We start from the raw sequence: 18,522 nt of genomic DNA on the forward strand, positions 1-18,522 counted from the left end.
TGTATCCAAGTACCTGAGGTCGGAGCATCCATACAGCCTTCTTCCTGCAATTTAGTTTGTATAAAAATATTAGAGCTGTCAATTGATTAAAATATTTAATTTAGATTAGTCGCATGATTGTCATGAGTTAACTCACAATTTATCAAATTTTTATCTGTTATAAATTTACCTTGATTTAACACTTTTTAAGTTTTTAATACTCTAATCAACATGGGTGTGGACAAATACAGTATAGATGCTTTATGCAAATGTGTGTTTAAACCAGCATGTTTACATTTTCGACAGAACCATCAACCATTGTTTTGTATATGAATTTTCCTTTCAGAAGACCCCTTTCTTTCTCTATTTCTGTTTGCTGTTGCATCATTTGTGACCCATGCTGGCAAATTGAGTCGGAATGAGCAAATTTTCAAAAATGAGTTATTTATATTTTGCTTCAAAACAATGCAATGATTTGTTGGAGTCTGACAAAACATGACAGAACTACACCTGTTTGAAGCTAACAGAGTCATAAAAGTTAATTTTTTAATAAAAAAACAAAATTGCCACAAAAATTCCCCCATAACTTAAAATCACTGGTAAAACTAATAGATTTGGCACACAAACGGTTCTTCTATGATTACGAGCAAAGAACCACTTTTGGTGCTATATAGCACCGTTTGTTTTTAGAGTGTATAAATAAAAATGATATTATTAAAAAATCCCAAATAGTGCAACACAATACTTTCTCTCATCTGGTTTTAGCTCTTTGCCCCTGCTTTGTGTGACTCCAATTCCCAGCTTTAAATAACATTTTCTGCACAGCTGAGCAAGACAGATATCCATCCTGACATATCGCAAAGGTGTCATCCTGAACTAATTTCAACAGCAGAATGTATAATGTTTTAATGAGATTTTGTTAGATATTACTCGAAAATTGATGTTGTGGGCTGGGGTCTTGTATGAATAACTCGCACAGCACTTAGTGCCATTTTTCTAGAGGATTATCTTAATAATAATAATAATAACTTTATTTTATATAGCGCCTTTAAAAGCAGCATCTCAAAGCATTTCACATAAAAAGAGAGGAAATTAAAAAGAGCACATAACATGACAGGTATTAAAACTAAACATACAAAGGTAAAAGCCAATTAACAACAAACAAAGGAATCACATAAAAGCTACTCTAAAAAAGTAAGTTTTAAGGTGGGATTTAAAAATACCCAGGGATTCTTCATTCCTGATCTCTGAGGGCAAGGAATTCCACAATTTAGGAGCCACACAAGTAAAAGCCCGATCACCCATAGTTTTTAGGCGTGTTGTTTAGGCCGTTAGAAGACCAGCTTCAGAAGAGCATAGAGCACGTGTAGGAGTGTAAGGGGTTAAAAGCTCACACATATATTGAGGGGCCAAATTGTTTAGGGCCTTATAGGTGAGCAAAAGGATGTTAAAATAAATATGAAAACTGACAGGGAGCCAGTGCAATTTTTCCAGGATAGGTGTAATGTGCTCCCTTGCACTGGTCCCAGTCAGAATTCTAGCAGCAGAATTTTGTACCAACTGTAGTTTGTTTAGGGTAACTTTAGGAACTCCAGCCAGCAAGGCATTACAATAGTCAATACGTGAAAAAACAAAAGTGTTGATTAAAGGAATAGTCCATTTTCTTTAAAGAAAAATCCAGATAATTTACTCACCACCATGTCATCCAAAATGTTAATGCCTTTCTTTGTTTAGTCGAGAAAAAATTATGTTTTTTGAGGTAAACATTGCAGGATTTTTCTCATTTTAATGGACTTTAATAGACACCAACAATTAATACTTAACAGTTTTTTTCAACGGAGTTTCAAAGGGCTATAAACAATCCCAAACGAGGCATAAGGGTCTTATCTAGCAAAACGATTGGCATTTTTGACAATAAAAATAACAAATATACACTTTTAAACCACAATTTCTCGTCTAGGTCCGGTCCAGCGCAACCTCACATAAATGCATAGTGACGTAGGGAGGTCACGTGTTACATATATAAAACGCACATTTGCGGACCATTTTAAACAATAAACTGACACAAAGACAGTTTTGTGTCATTTCACATACAACAACGTCGGAACGGTCCTCTTTCAACACACTTGTAAACACTGGGGCGGAGTTTCGCGTTCGTCCTCTGTGACCTCTTGACGTCATGACGTATTGCGCGAGGTCACGCTGAGAAATTGTGGTTTAAAAGTGTATATTTGTTATTTTTATTGTCAAAAATGACAATCGTTTCACTAGATAAGACCCTCGTTTGGGATTGTTTATAGTCCTTTGAAACTCCGTTGAAAAAAACTGTTAAGTGTTGAGTTAAGTATTAATTGTTGGTGTCTATTAAAGTCCATTAAAATGAGAAAATTCTGCAATGTTTTCCTCAAAAAACATAATTTCTTCTCGACTGAACAAAGAAAGACATCAACATTTTGGATGACATGGTGGTGAGTAAATTATCTGGATTTTTCTTTTAAGAAAATGGAATATTCCTTTAACTTTTCAGCCACAGAGAAAGTCAGCATTGTAAGCCATTTAATGTAATGGTGCATTGAATGATTTTTTGACCACTATTTTTTTAAAACTATGTTGATACCGTTACCTGCCCTTCACTTCAATACACCAGCTCTTCATTAATCTAGATGGGCTCTCGTGTCCAACAGTGCAGAAATCATAATGGAGAAAATATTACACAATAGACCTGAGGGGTTGTGGCCAAGCATGCCCCTTGTTGTCCTTATAATGGGCTCTAAAGTGGTCAGCATCCTATTTTTGCGGTTCTTGGTGCCATTAGGAGGTATCTAAGTCACAGACCCAAAGCCTCAGCCAAAACACTTAAGTATAACCAAGACGGCAGTTATAGAGGCTAGAAGCAGTGCAACGTGGGATACAGCAGCAGAACTCTGCAGTGCATTAAGCTGTGCAGTTCTTTTGTTGTTTACGGCTGATGTTTGTCCAGTAAGATTTTGGCTTCGAAAAATGCTGTGTTATTTTAATGGATTTGGATGGATTTGTCCCTTTATGACTCAAGGTGAGTTTACTATTAGTCTAAAATGTGGAAAAAATAAAGAACAAGTAACCTGAAGTCATATTAACCAAACTCAAGTGAAGCAATGTTTGGCCTGGATAAAGAGTGTGTCTAGAGTCTAGGAGCAAACAGAAATGTGTGGGCTGCTCATTTTTCTCAGAAACCTGCTTTTGGGACCTAATATTGCACATGGATTAATACAAACTTTTGTGACATAATATCTCTTGCTCACTTGCACGTCCGGCAGCACCTTGTGTTCTTATTTATTGCGAGCAGTCACACTGCAGGAACCCCAAAATTCACTGTCAGGACTAAAGCATAGATGAAGATCTGTTGCAAAAACAATTAAACGGTTGTCTGCAACCATGGACAGTACCGCGTGATCCATGACTGTGATTTTGTCCTTGAATCAAAATTATTTATGATGCCTCAAATTTGTTTTAGGTGGCTAAAGTGGCAAAACTGCGGAGGGTAGTAGTTAAAGGGCCAAAGAATGCAATGAAATAATATGTTAAATTGTTCTTTGATATTTACATAGAATGTGTATAACTTTATTAAGTGCAAAAATTATCCAGAAACGTTTTTACATGTCAATTTACAACCCAAGGATTTGTCCTTTAAATTAAATGGTCTATTTTTGCCCTATTTGGAAGGGTCATGAATAATAATGTTGAGCTTTGCTCTGCTCTGGGGCTCATGTCAGTAGCTCACATTAGTACACAGGCTTTATATGTTTGAGCCTGTATCAGGAACAACTAATTGTTTGGAGATTTTGTAAGTTTGTGTGTTTTTTTCAGTATGGACCTGCAAAACGTAACTGTAAAGTCAATAGTAGAACTTTAGCCTAAACGCTAGCTTATAGCATTAACTCGCATATAGCACTAACCCAGCAGTCACAACTTTGTTTTTAGCATTTAATAATTGAATGTGTAATTTGATGTTGGGGGCGTAAATCTTGACTGTGACGTCACAGTTATGGTGAGATTGGCCGGTCTTTTGCGTAAACGAGGTTTACATAAAAATTAGGAAATATATGTGTTTGAGGCTCAGATATGTCATTACCATGTACAGAGCTCTTATTATTCATCTATGCCTAGGTAAATAAAGTTTTTTATTCTATGGCACCTTTAAGAAAGTACTTTTCATATGCAAATGAAGACTAAAAGCCCAAGACTCTGCATAGCTGACGTTTCCTCTGCTTATGAAAGCATTATAATGGCAATGACTGGACAGCATGAGGTGTCTTATTTATTTATTTGGAGTCTAGACATAAATCCAGACATGAAATAAGTTGTGTGCAAATCCTGTTAAATCAAAGCTAATGCAATAAAAGCGGACAGCAAGGCAAGCCTGACAGGCGGCAGTGCAGAATTGCATAAAATCAACTGGGAGAGCTTTTTTGCACCACAATAAGACTTGATCATTGAGACGACAGCTAAGGGCAAGCTCTTCCAGCAATGTACGTTTCCTGCAGCATCATCAAAAACTGAATTAAATTGAGATTCTCAGAACATGAAATAATCCCCAATTAAGAGCCTGATCATTTACGGCACGGGTCCAAAGGCAATTCTGCTTGAACTCGTACAAGATGTACTGATGTTTTGCCAAGGGTGGATAAAGAACTGCAGGTAATATAACAAAACACATCCTTTTAAATGTGACCCAGTATGCGAAAACACAAAGTCATTATTTTTGGTTTTTCAAATCATCCTACATAACGTAAAGAACATTTTGAAAAAATATAACCTGGAGATATTTGATATTGACTGAGTAAGGCAATGTCAATGATTGAAATCAATGTGAAATCAATTATTGAGAATTTGATGCTCCTAATCTCAATTAGATTCAGACAGGATCACGTTACGATACACTTGTACACTGTACACTCACATAAGGGCCAATTCAGATACAGTAATGACACTTTTAAGATATGATGTGAGCCACAGTGTGTAATGAGCCACAGATTTACAAAGCACTTGACCTGAACATCACCGCTACCATGTGTTTGATCTACAGTATAGCAATATGGCCGTCTCCACATTCAGGCACCCAAATCAGTCTGAAGTTAAATGTTGGTATTTTGCAATTGACAGTGCATAAGGCAACTGCTGGTGCGCCACAAACTGCATGTTATGCTACATTTACTCATCATGAAATATTCCAGTTATTGGCTCAGACTGATTGAATATGATCAGCAAATCTTTCCATCAATCCATTTATCGCTGTAAATACTAGCGTGGCAGAGAACAAGAACAACTTTCTTACTAGTTTTAAACCCTTGCGGGCACTACAACCTCTCTTTTGGCGTTTATGCAATTTTTTCACCCGTAATTGTAATCCCGATTCGTTTTCCGATTAATTGTGCAGCCCTTACTTGAACTCCAGTAAACTTCTTTAAAACTGCTTGTTGTATGGATTTAAACTTAAAGAGCTCCATTGAGGAAAAAAGACTTGTCAAATGATATTTCTTTGCTTTCGAGACCTTGCAGTCAATGACACAGCATAAAAAGCAAAACCCGACCAATCCCAGACACCATATTCATTAAACCAATGTGTCTTGTCCCTATCATGTCTAAACCTTTTTTGTGCTGCCAAGAATCTATTGCATCACATATATTTGCTGCTTGATCACAGGGGAGCCAACTCCGATAGGGAATATGTACTGTATTACAGCAATTTCGGCATAGTGCCGCAAATACATCTAGCACAAAGGACTTTTTCTGGGAGCAATAAATGTAATCTTTATTTACACATTCTTAAAATTCTAGTCATGTAAATTTGCCAAGAAGTCCATCGATCAGCCACAGCAGACAGGAGAGGACAATGGCTGTCATGCGTAACAACTTTGGGAAATTTCTTTGTTTATTTGGCCTAATGCTGGAGGCTATAATTAGTCAAGCCGCAGATGAGCTTAAGAACAGGCAGACGCTCTGAAGACGCAGGCGCTTTTTATGTGTAAAGTCATTTCACTCCTTATAATAATGTATGCCACAGACACATGACAATTAACTGACAATCTTAAAAGCTGACATCTTGGCACCAATCCTCTGTTTAAATTATGGAAATATTAAGATACATTGTCTGCGAATTTTTTAAGCAAAAAGCATCTTTACAGTGTAGTGTTCTGTAGTTGGGTTGTTACCTCTGAAATGTTTTCTAGTATTAAGTTTACCCATTGAAAATTATTCAGTAATGTTTTAATGTAACCATTTTAATGTAATCTAATGCACCTGTTCAATTTCTTATTAATGCAATTATCTAATCAACCAATCACATGGCAGTTGCTTCAATGTATTTAGGGGTGTGGTCCTGGTCAAGACAATCTCCTGAACTCCAAACTGAATGTCAGAATGGGAAAAAAGGTGATTTAAGCAATTTTGAGCGTGGCATGATTGTTGGTGCCAGACGGCCCGGTCTGAGTATTTCACAATCTGCCCAGTTACTGGGATTTTCACCCACAACAATTTCAAGGGTTTGCAAGAATGGTTTGAAAAGGGAAAAATATCCAGTATGGGGCAGTCCTGTGGATGAAAATGCCTTGTTGATGCTAGAGGTCAGAGGAGAATGCCGACTGATTCAAGCTGATAGAAGAGCAACTTTGACTAAAATAACCATTCGTTACAATCGAGGTATGCAGCAAAGCATTTGTGAAGCAACAACACGCACAACCTTGAGGCGGATGGTCTACAACAGCAGAAGACCCCACTGGGTACCACTTATCTCCACCAAAAATAGAAAAAACAGGCTACAATTTGCACGAGCTCACCAAAATTGGACAGTTGAAGACTGGAAAAATGTTGCCTGGTCTGATGAGTCTTGATTTCTGTTGAGACATTCAGATGGTAGAGTCAGAATTTGGCGTAAACAGAATGAGAACATGGATCCATCATGCCTTGTTACCACTGTGCAGGCTGCTACTGGTGGTGTAATGGTGTGAGGGATGTTTTCTTGGCACACTTTAGGCCCCTTAGTGCCATTTGGGCATAATTTAAATGCCACGGCCTACCTGAGCATTGTTTCTGACCATGTCCATCCCTTTATGACCACCATGTACCCATCCTCTGATGGCTACTTCCAGCAGGATAATGCACCATGTCACAAAGCTTGAATCATTTCAAATTGGTTTCTTGAACATGACAATGAGTTCACTGTACTAAAATGGCCCCCACAGTCACCAGATCTCAACCCAATAGAGCATCTTTGGGATGTGGTGGGATGGGAGCTTCGTGCCCTGGATGTGTATCCCACAAATCTCCATCAACTGCAAGATGCTATCCTATCAATATGAGCCAACATTTCTAAAGAATGCTTTCAGCACCTTGTTGAATCAATGCCATGTAGAATTTAGGCAGTTCTGAAGGCGAAAGGGGGTCAAACACATTATTAGTATGATGTTCCTAATAATCCTTTAGGTGAGTGTATAAGGTGCATATTGGTATCTCAAAGATACATATCTGTACCTTAATGGTACATACAGTATTAGGACCTTAGTTTTTACAGTCCCATTGACCATTATTTTATCCTAATTATTCTGAGAATGTGTAAAGTAGCATATCGGATTACATGTATATTTAAATATACGATGCTCGATATGTAAATAGACTATTTTTACTGAACACTTTATGTAGTTAAATCATTTAGTAAACAGATCAAAGCTCTTAGTAAAGAATCAGTGGGTGTTGAAGACGGTCAGAAGTTACAAGATCTTAAATGTGCAGATGTCCAGACTCTCAGTATGACAACAAGCCATTTGAGCTATAAAAGACGGCTGATTCCTTACATATTGCATTCATCTGAAGAGCAAAATGCTGGCTGAGGAATAAAGTGAGAGTAAGAGATGGAGTATTGTTAAAAACAAAGGCAAGGAAGCTTATAAATCAAATGTTTCCTTTGGGATCACAGCGCATGGGCTGTCGTTTCACTAAAGCACCGTGATTTAATCCACAAACGTCACACTTGAACTTTGGAAAGGAACAGAAAGGAAAACACATAGTCTTATCTGACTCGTTGTTCATTGAACATCCACCTCCCATGAGAAACCTTTGAGGCAGGAGCCTCCAAAAGCCATTATGCAGTCGGGGTATAGCTAGATGAAAACAGGGCTTACCGTGCCAGGCTTTTGACTGCAACACAAAGCCTGAAAATGTTTATATTAGAGATTTTAGTAGATGTGTGTGGAAATTTTTTTTGACTGTTTTACAATTCTAAGTTGTTGAAAGTATATAAAGAGTTTGGTTCCAAAATGCAATCAATCCATTTTGACTAATTTCGGTAAAAATGTATTTTCCTTACAAAAAAAAGTTCATTAAAAATTCAAATCCATAAATTGATTTTCAAAGATTTATTATAAAAAAAATATTATTTTTCCACAAAATGCAATAAATCCATGACATTTTTTTTTTCAAAATGCTATAATATCAATATATAAATGTGCATTCATCTTTGCCATGTTATATTCATTAAGTTGACTAGTGGTATACACTGATTTAAAAAAAATAAACATTAATGGCATTAATGTCACTTACTTTGTCATATTAAGAACACTGTCATTGCTGCTGTCATCCTTGGGACATCGTCGCTGAACTTTTTTGACAGCGATCAGCTGTAAAATGTTTTGGTCCTGCTCGATTTTCGTTGACTTCGAGTAAAATAATGAGTTTTTCAGTTTTTCATAAGATCTTCTGGGGTCAATGTGTTAGCATTTACTTTTTGATACTGTAACTTTTTTAATGGCGTTTATCACCTCTTGGAACCAAACTCTTTATATGATTTCCATTGTGTTTTTTTATAACTAGCTCTCATTTATCAGAATGCAAATGCAACACACGATTAATTTCACTACCATCAAATTTGCATGATGAGCACCGTAGCATATAGTAGCATTGACCGTATCAAGTCAAATGCTACTATATGCTATAGCTTCAGACATTCATTTTTAAATAACACAATATAATGAGTGCAACTTCTATTCAGTAGATCATTTGGACCAAATGCTACACAAGCTGCAATGGCATGATGAGGACATGTCACTTTTAATTCCAGGCCAAAAAATCCCCACTTGGACACCTTTTTGCTTTTCACCTTTCAACACTTTGCATTAAAAAATTTTGAATAAGAGCCTCATGGGACTGTAACCCACATATAGCTGGTTGACAACTTCATGCCATAAGAGCATAAATCCTGAACTGGTTTGAACAGACAGTAAAAGGATGATGTGGCAACAATCAGGTGTCTAAAGACCTTTTAAGGTTAATTAATTTAGTTGCATGACACAAAATGCAGTGTATTGGTATCCTGACAATTATTATTATTTATTCATTTATTTGCCAAAGATCAACCTTAGAATATAACTATACACAGCACCAAAATCTGTTTTAAATGACTACGAAGGGGCAGTTTCCCCAACAGGGCACAAGCCTAGTCCCAGACTAAAATATATGTAACAGACCTTCCGATATACAGTACCAGTGCCATAGTTTTGTAATACAGATAGTGTTACAAAATTGCAGGGCTATTCAGTTGCAGTCCTGGAGGGCCGGTGTCCCACAGAGTTAAGGTTAAACCCTAAATCAAACAAACCTGCCTGTAATTTTCAAATAATCCTGTGGACTTCCTTTAGCTTCTTCAGGTGTGTTGATTTAGGTTTGGAGTGAAACTCTGTGGATCCTCCGGGACCAGAACTGAATAGCCCTGCAACACCATATTACCTAATCACCTGCTGACTACCACATCTATTTCATACAGTACACTACATATAGTATATAACAGTCTACTACCCTATTAATCAGCTAATGTATAATAATGGCAAGAACGGAGAGGTCTGACAGATGACATCACAACTAAGCTTCGAGTAGTGTTTTTCAAGCGTGCATGTGCCTGTAAATTAATAAGAACGGTTTTCAAATCCTAATAAGCAAGCAAATGTGTCACAATATGGCAAGAGAAAATACAATTCTGTTCTGAAAACCCTCAGGAAAAAACACAGCCCGGGCAGAGGTCGAAACCGATTTAATGAAGCTAACTCGAGGGGCAGATTAAATTAAACTCACGATTCGTATTCACCCGCACAATTATATTTTGTTTTTATGCACAGAATTTAAAACAGAACGCACAACAACCTGACTTCCATCACATAAAACAGGCCTAATGATAAATTGGATTTATGTTTTTTCATTAACCTCCTAAGACCCGATGTGTCCACATTATGTGGACATCACATTTTTTTGTTGTTTGCTGGAACCTGTACACAACCGTGGACAATTACTGCTTCTTGTTCAAAAAAAAAATTGGTTATTATATTTATTGGTTCTTCCTAGCCCAAAATAGCTGGAAGACATCTAAAATGCAAGCCAAACCAAAGATCAAGTCCTAGGAGGTTAAACATAATAACACATAAAAGAAAAGAGGCTACATTAATAGAGTTGGCAGATGCTTTTATCTAAGCAATTTACCCAAGGCCTTAAAGTGACGCTGTACGGCAGTGCATGTACACATGTGCAAAAATGTGTTATAAGCTATAATTTTACATTTCGAAGCCTCACTGTAAGTTTGTGGAGGCCCCAATGTGGGCCCCATGATTGATGATTAATGTTGTACCTGCTTACAAGATATTTATTCACAAACAACAGAATTGCAAAGCTTTAGTGGTCTCGTTTTTAAACAGACATATTAATAAACTGTTTTGGACGTGCAATTAATACATGTGCCACAGGGGACAGCGAAGATTTTTTCCCCATTACATCACATATATTAACAAAACGTGCCATATAATCCGAGTCTCCAGTGTGCTGTTTCCAGTGATGTTGCAACATAAAATCCATTTCTACACCAGCACTGCGTGCAACCTTTACTGAATTGATATTTTATAATCTCCGAGGATGTTGATCTATGCAAAGCAAACAACCGAAATCTCTCCCTTTTGGCCAATACATTCAATCTTCTATAATTAAAAGGCCAAGTTCAATATATCATTAAATTAAATGCATTAAAAGTAAAAGATTTCACATGGGGAAAACGGTTAGAAAAGTGAGATTACCTTTGATGGATCTAGTCATCCCAATCAGTCAATCTAATGCTTTTGGACTTGATGTAAGACCCGTACAGTCAAATCTACGCCTGGCCACAGCAGCAGCTAGTGCCCTAAGTGACCGTGCCGCAGGAATAGATCCGCCGTCGACTGATTGCACCTCTTCACACTAAAACCCTGATATTTGCCTTGATGTATCGGGCTCAATTTCCCAGCTAGATGATCCGATCATCGGCACAGTTGCCGTGGAGGAAATAAAGAGAGGTGAAAAGAAAAAAAGACATTGATTTGGTCTAAAACGTAGTAGGGGTGTCTGAACAGTGTGTCTGAATTTATTGGCTATGTCAAGCTTTGAGCAAAAGCCAGAAGTGTTGGAGATGATAAAACAAAATATGTCCCTGCTGATATGAGTATGATGAGGTCAACATTTTGGCAATGCTTACACAATTAAGCTACACAAAAACAAAATTAATACCTAGGATAATAAACTAGAAAGGAGGCATTGCATAAATTATAGCCACCTAAAATACTTGTGAAGTTCATTGGATGCATGAAGAAGTGGAGAAATGTGGATTATAGCCCGTAATGTTCATCATGCAGTGACATCATTGTCAATATTTCATTTAATAATAATATTGCCTCATATTCTACAGTAGTCTTGAAAATAATCATACTTTAATGATTAATTGTCCTTATCCTGTCCATGTGAGTTTTATACATTATGCAATGCGACAGTGAGCATAACTACATGTGTAAAGTTCAGCAAGGATCATTAGCACTGAAGTCTTTCCACATACAATAATACAGTAGATCTGTCCAACAGAGGTTTCACAAAAGGATCCACCTTATCCAAAAAAAGCACACGAGTGTGCCCAGACCACCACCAACAATCCAGTATTTGATTTGATTCGCTAAACTTAGACAGTATTGTTTGAGTTAGCTCGTGTTGCTAGTCTGTAACCACATTAGCGTAATTGCCACAGGGCCTCCAAGATCCAATATGGTTATTGCAAGCTAAATGCTATTCACTTAGTACAAGACCTTAGCATTTTTAAGGGCATAATGATGATGATATTGCCTCTGCAATACAAATGAACTTTCACACTTGACAGACCGCATCAGATTTCTACTGGGAACTCCATGCACAAACACATGCCAGACATTCACTGCCAGTAGCCTGAGCTATGCAGCATTCTGCGTACATTTAATTACTGAGAGTGGTTGCTGTGAAAATGCTTTACAGGACAAACAGTTTATCAAAGCATCATTTGCTGAATTGGGTTGACTCCAAGGGGCATGTTCATGCGTGTACGCAGGATTCACTCCTGACGGATTTTAATAAACTGCCACTAATCTCTACATGCCAACGCTGGAGCTAAATAAATGTTTCGGGAACTGCTGAGACTAACCAAAAATACTGAAGCAGAAAGATGCTATTCAGAGCCACCCGGAGAAGATGAAGTAGCCGGATGTGTACGGTGGAATAAAGAGAACCATTCATTTAGAAAATCGCATGTAGCTCATTTGTAAAAAAAACATTGCGTTAGCAGTGTAAAGCTTGTGGATTCGAACTCCAAGGTATCCATAGTTGGAATGCACTGTAAGATGGTTTGGATAAAAGCATCTGCCGAATGCAAAAGGTCCTTATTAAAACATTTCAAAAGGACATGGGTGATTCATTTTGATAAAAAAGTAAATGCTATCAAAATAAGAAGCATACAGTTAGTTACAAACATCGCAGTTACAAACCAATTTTACTGTTTTTTTCCACATTTAAGGGGAAATCTTTCATTACCGCAACGTCTCAATTACTGGATTTGGGTTCTTTGACATGTAAATATTAATAATTAAAAAATAAAAAGCTTCAGTGCATGTTATACTATAAACATTTAAAGTAAAGAAACATGTGGTATTTGGTGATCATTGGTATATGTAGAGAGAATAATAAGGAATATAAATGTGTCCAAGACCAATTTTCTCATCCTCCGCAACAATTTTCAATCATTGTTTAACCCCTCAAGGAACATTTTCACAAAAAAAAAATAGTTGGAAGGGATATAATTGACTGTGACACTCCAGATGGCTACGAGGTAAGCAGTTCTTATTTTTTCTCTCCAGATAAAAGTTAAAATTTTGTTTGTCATAGTACCTAGACAACTTTTTAGTTCTCATTACCGAAACATGAGTTTGTAAAATGCATATATTTAATGTAATATCATGTTGTGGTAAAGATATTTTTTATAATGATAATCTAAAAAATGTAAATAATTCTATAGGAAATATGTTTTAAATCCTCTAAAAATAATGGTTATAGTAAGTTCAGATCTTAAAGGGGGGGTTCAATGGTATTTCATGCATTCTGACTTATTAACACAGTTATAGAGTTGTTTCCTCATGCTAAACGTAGGCAAAGTGTCAAAAAAGCAGTTGGGCGTGTTACAGAGTATTTCTGTGCCAAATGCACTTTTCCAGGGTTCGTACAAGTTTCGGAAAGTTTTTCCAACTGACGTTTCAGGGGTTTTCTATACGTATAACTTTTTTATATGGGCACTTCCCCCGGAAAACCCCGCCCACCCGTCAATCAGCGGGAGACGCTAGAGCTTGCAAACATCTTATCACGCAACTCAGCTTTGTTTAATTTCAAAACTCAACAATGGCACAAAAGATGAACTGTGTTTTTGGATGTAAGGAGAAGAAACCCAGCCTCATGGAAACAATGGATATAGTTTATTATCCGGGGTAGCAGCTGAGTTTTGCATGTGTGTTTGATGCGCTGGATTTTCCCAACCGGGTCACGAGTTGCATGCTAAGTAAGACTTTTGTCTTATGTTGGAAATAGTCACGTGCATATTATATAAATGACACGAACATGTAGTGAATCATAAGTTATAAGAGTTGTATAGTGTTGCATGACTCGTACTCGCTCCACCCGCGGTAGTAACTCCTTCTTCTTCATTTTTTTGTACGTTATCGGAAAGATTCGGTACAGCTAATCTTTCTTTTATAAATCTGATTAAACTATAGACTCTTCGGAGATATAAAGGATGTCATACTACTCTATAGGTACTCCAGATTAACATCAGAAATGCAGAAACAGCATGTGTTAAATGAGCTTTAATCTATGTGCAAAAACAAATTGGCTTCAAGGGCTTTTTAAAAATTCTGATGCTGGACACCTTCTAAATCTGGATTTCGTGAAAATCACTTCTCTGGAGAGGATGTAATAAGCAAGCTATAAAATAAAAAGAGTTGAAGAGAGTTAGCAAGAGAGTTAAACCAGAATCTCTTTACAAACAGTGCAAAGAGTAGACTTAAGCAATGCTAAGTCAACAAGTGTTAACAAATCAGATAATCTAAATACACGCTAAAGAAAAGCTCCTAACATCAAAGGAATCCATGTAATCCTCTATTTATACTGTATATAGCATTGCTATGGAGCATGAATGGCAATTAACACAATTTACTAAGCTGTTGTCAAAGGCTGAACTTCATGCTGCAGTATTTACACAATACAATACAAGTACTATCAATATCCAATGCTATAAATTACTGTCACTTGACCCCTTAAACACACTATGCAGATCAAAGCCTTCAGCACATTATGAATCTAAATGTTTCCTTATTAATGGTATTAGTGTCAACTGTAATGTATCCGGACCGACAACCGTACGACAAAATACAACTCTTACAAAAGTACAAAAATACAAACTCTTGCTATTCATACAGCTTGGTATTTAATGGCACAGTGATTCTGTTTACGTCTTAATTACAGATTTGCTCATTCTGCTGATTTGTTTTGAACAACAGCTGTCTCATTTGAAACTATATTGGTGCACGATTGCACCATTTTTTTATTTTTCTATTTCTTTAACATCTCATTTAATACATTGCAAAGTCGGATAGTTATGATTGGTAAAAAAAGACATACTGTATCTTTTTTTTTTTTTTTGCTTTGCACTCATTGCCAGCCAAATGTTCCAACTGAACTGTTTGAGCCGTAAAAGACAAAAGGTCCAACAAACCAACAAAAAAATAATGAATGACTGAGCATCCCAAATGACAAATACCAATGACAAAGCAGCCCTATGATAGCATCCCATAAAACTGTCAGGAAGTGAAATTCAGAGCTTGGAGTCAAACACAAAATGAGAGATTGAGTTTGACCGTAAAAATACAGCAAGGGGAAAAAAGCCATCAAGACTGTGTGTCGCTTTAAAGTCTCAGGGGTTCTCCTGTACAACGGCACAGAGGCTTAGAGACAAAGAATCAATACAATCTGTGAGGTTTTAACTTTCTCTCTTGGCTGAACATAATGGAAAAAAACATTACATAAAAGCAAATATTGCTGCTGGGCAGTGCGCTGAAACCAGAGTGCACTGCTACAAGTCCTGGAGCCATCAGACGACCAAGAAGTAAAATGACAGCTCCAAATGGTTGACTAGGGGACAACAGGAATAGACACTTGCATTGGTCGATAAAAGCCCCTTAGATCAACATATCACTGTCTTCTCATACATTTACAAAATGGTTTTATCAAAGGCCACTGCACTCATATCAATAGTGTAATATCAGGGGAAATTCTTTCCCTCTTTTTTCCCTTATTTCTTTATAAAACAGCAATTATTTGGTTACAGTGAAGCAATTAGTGTCATTTGTCATCTGGCGTAATCCGCCTGGGTCCAGATCCCAGCACACAAAATGGACCACCACAAATATTGACTCATGAAGATAGGTAGGAGCCAGAGAAACCCTGTTGATCATAGCATCTGCACCTGAAAACTCCTGGCAGTTCACAGCGACATAGGAATTCAAACTAGATTTGGCTTTCTTGAATGAATGCATTTTTTTGAGACAAGGGCAAAGAGCTGATAAAAGATAAGGCTGGTGCGCTGGAGGACGACTGACACAAAAGCCTGCTAAAGCCCAGACGAGGGGCTAAAGCGCATTTGTCAGGCGGTATTACTCACCGGGGTTTTTCCAGCAAGTGAATGCAAGCTGACAGTTTTGCAAAAATTAAAATATCACACCTTATCTTTCTGCCTGTACCTGATATATCATATTGTCAGCGGGGTGCCTCACACATGTACCGGGGCTGGCGTACGGTCCAAAGCGGAACTGGAGGAGGATCTTGGGAGGGTATTTTTCTGAACAATAGGATGGCCAGGGACCACTCAACCAGGCAAGACCAAGCTGTTGCCTGGCTCGTGGTCCATATGCACTTCTCTACGCCCCATCACGTGCAGGGGCATCAATCTCGCTTACAGGATTGTGTAGATCTTGCACAGACAGTGATCCTTTCTGTGTTTTAATAGTGACAGATGCATTAAAAGAAACACTACTGCACACCATTCATATTCATATAGTAATTCAGTTTCTGTTACACAGCTACAGGTTCAGTGCATTACAGTGAATTCGACTGAATTGCATGCTACACATAAATAATAGACAAAAAGTGATCAACTTGGCACAAATGCATCGCTTGCTTACATCACCTTACGCCTGCAAGCCTGCAGCCGACTGGTTTAATTTCTCATGAATTAGCCAAGCTTAATGCACTTGCCATCCGTGTGCGTTTTCAATCCATTACGCACTGAAAAAGCAAAGGATTACTCAATCCAGTTGACTCCTACGTCAAGAATAAATGGACGTTGGCAAAGCGCGCCAAGTCTACTTTGAAATAACTGTATTCGGTAAAGGATTGCAAATGTAGATCATCCTCAGAGTATTAGCGCATAATATATCATCACAGGAGAAACAGCACAGAAGACGCATTCAACAGATGGACGATTGCTTTTATCGGACAAAACCAACTTTGAATAATAACCACGAAGACGGGCTATGAATCAAAATTATAACGTATTTGCACCATCTTATCGTCAGTTATAACGGCTATCAGTTTGTTTCTTAACAACCTTAAGGGATTCAATCCCAAGTTACGGCGGGAAAGGCAACTACAGCGGGCGCCATATCGCAGTTTATCACCTTCAAATAACATAACAGACAGTATAGACTTTAAATGTGATGTGTAGATCTTGATATGGACACAACATGGCAACGAAATAGCCTGCGGAAAGTCTAAGATGTGTAAGGGCATGCGTCAAGACGCAGCCTTAAGATCACGTTTTTCAGGACATTTTGATGGTTTTGTGTTCTGCTAGTTTATCAGTGAAGGCAAGCTCGTCATAAATGTGGTATATGACATTTTGTCTGCGCAAAGTTCATTGTCGTAAAGACGCAGCAGGAGCGTCTCCATAAAAATACGCGGTGCACATGATTGGGAAGACGGAAAATACTTCAAATCAGATTTACCTGTCTCCTTCCCGTGGCAGATAACACTTTCACACGCCACATATTTCAACTTATAGGATCGTAAACTCGTAAATACGGTTTTTATCAAGACATTGAAATGTACAGACTGCGATGGCACGTAGTGCGATTGTTAACAGGTATATTGTGTGGATATTGCTAGGAATAAAACCACCGACCTACCTTGTCTCTGTCAGCAGTAGTTATTCTATATTCCCCGCTTTGATCCGTAGATGCAAATGAAATTTGCCATCCATGACACGACTCAGTTTGAGAGATCGAGTATCGTTCACCACAATCTACCCTCGCAAAGACGAACCCAGGATGAGAAAATAAAATGAAAAGGGTATACTTAACATTAGAACATAGAGGGGATAACAAATCTAATGAAACACAACAGCAGGAAAAAAATAGAAAAGAATGTTACGAAAAGAAAATACGTTGCAGAAAATGGGTTGACTTCAGTTCACAAACTGAGGACTCCGGTAAATCCACGCTGCGTCTCTGTATTCCCAATGATGTGAGTGCGCTCTGCAATGAGCAACGCCGATCTCCAATCCGTTTATTCCCAATCTGCTGCGGTTTTACTTCCAGGACTTCAACTTGCTGTAGCATCACTGAGCGTCCGTGACAATACGCATTTGCCTTCTCTCCGAATCGGTTTGGCTTGGGTTTGTTTGTGTGCGTGTTTGTTTCGCCCTTTCCATGCACTGGCATCCGAGCTATCGGGAAGGAACCGCCGCACTCAGTCGGGCGTCTGGATGCCCGCATTTACTGTTGCAGCGAGGAGGATAGATGCGCGTTCACGCTCTCCTTCCTCAGGGGAGTAGGACGCGCGCACTGCTTACCTACGTCAGCCAGCTAGCGCGTGCTCCAAATAGAGACCAGAGAGAGTTTGGCGACTCGATTCCCTTCGCGACGATATTTTGCTATTCGTAGTTTTTTTCTTCTTCTTCTATGCAACCGTGGTCTTAAAGAGACTCGAGTGAGTGAACAAACTGAACAACACGTAAGCTGTGGTTAATGTCATAACCAGTTTCGTCATGGTATTTCGTGGTCTAAATTTATCATGGGTATTTTTTTGAATAATGGTACACTGGCCTTCAAAGAGATGCGTTGAAGCATTAAAAACATTGAAGCAGCACTTTGCAAGTTACAAAAC

General features: G+C 38.0%; 1 protein-coding gene across 2 annotated transcripts in view; it reads right to left on the reverse strand.

Moving 5' to 3' along the window:
• The window catches only part of adgrb2 (adhesion G protein-coupled receptor B2), a 344,222-nt gene extending 326,082 nt beyond the window's left edge, over window positions 1–18,140 (reverse strand). For both annotated transcript variants that reach the window (XM_055220590.2, XM_055220588.2), the window contains exon 1: window positions 17,544–18,140. The gene's annotated coding sequence lies outside the window, so the exon portion shown is untranslated. The remainder of the gene's footprint in view (window positions 1–17,543) is intronic.
• Between the last annotated feature and the right edge of the window lie 382 nt (window positions 18,141–18,522).

The sequence above is a fragment of the Misgurnus anguillicaudatus genome, chromosome 20 (assembly GCF_027580225.2).
Source record: "Misgurnus anguillicaudatus chromosome 20, ASM2758022v2, whole genome shotgun sequence".
In the NCBI taxonomy this organism is placed as follows: Eukaryota; Metazoa; Chordata; class Actinopteri; order Cypriniformes; family Cobitidae; genus Misgurnus; species Misgurnus anguillicaudatus.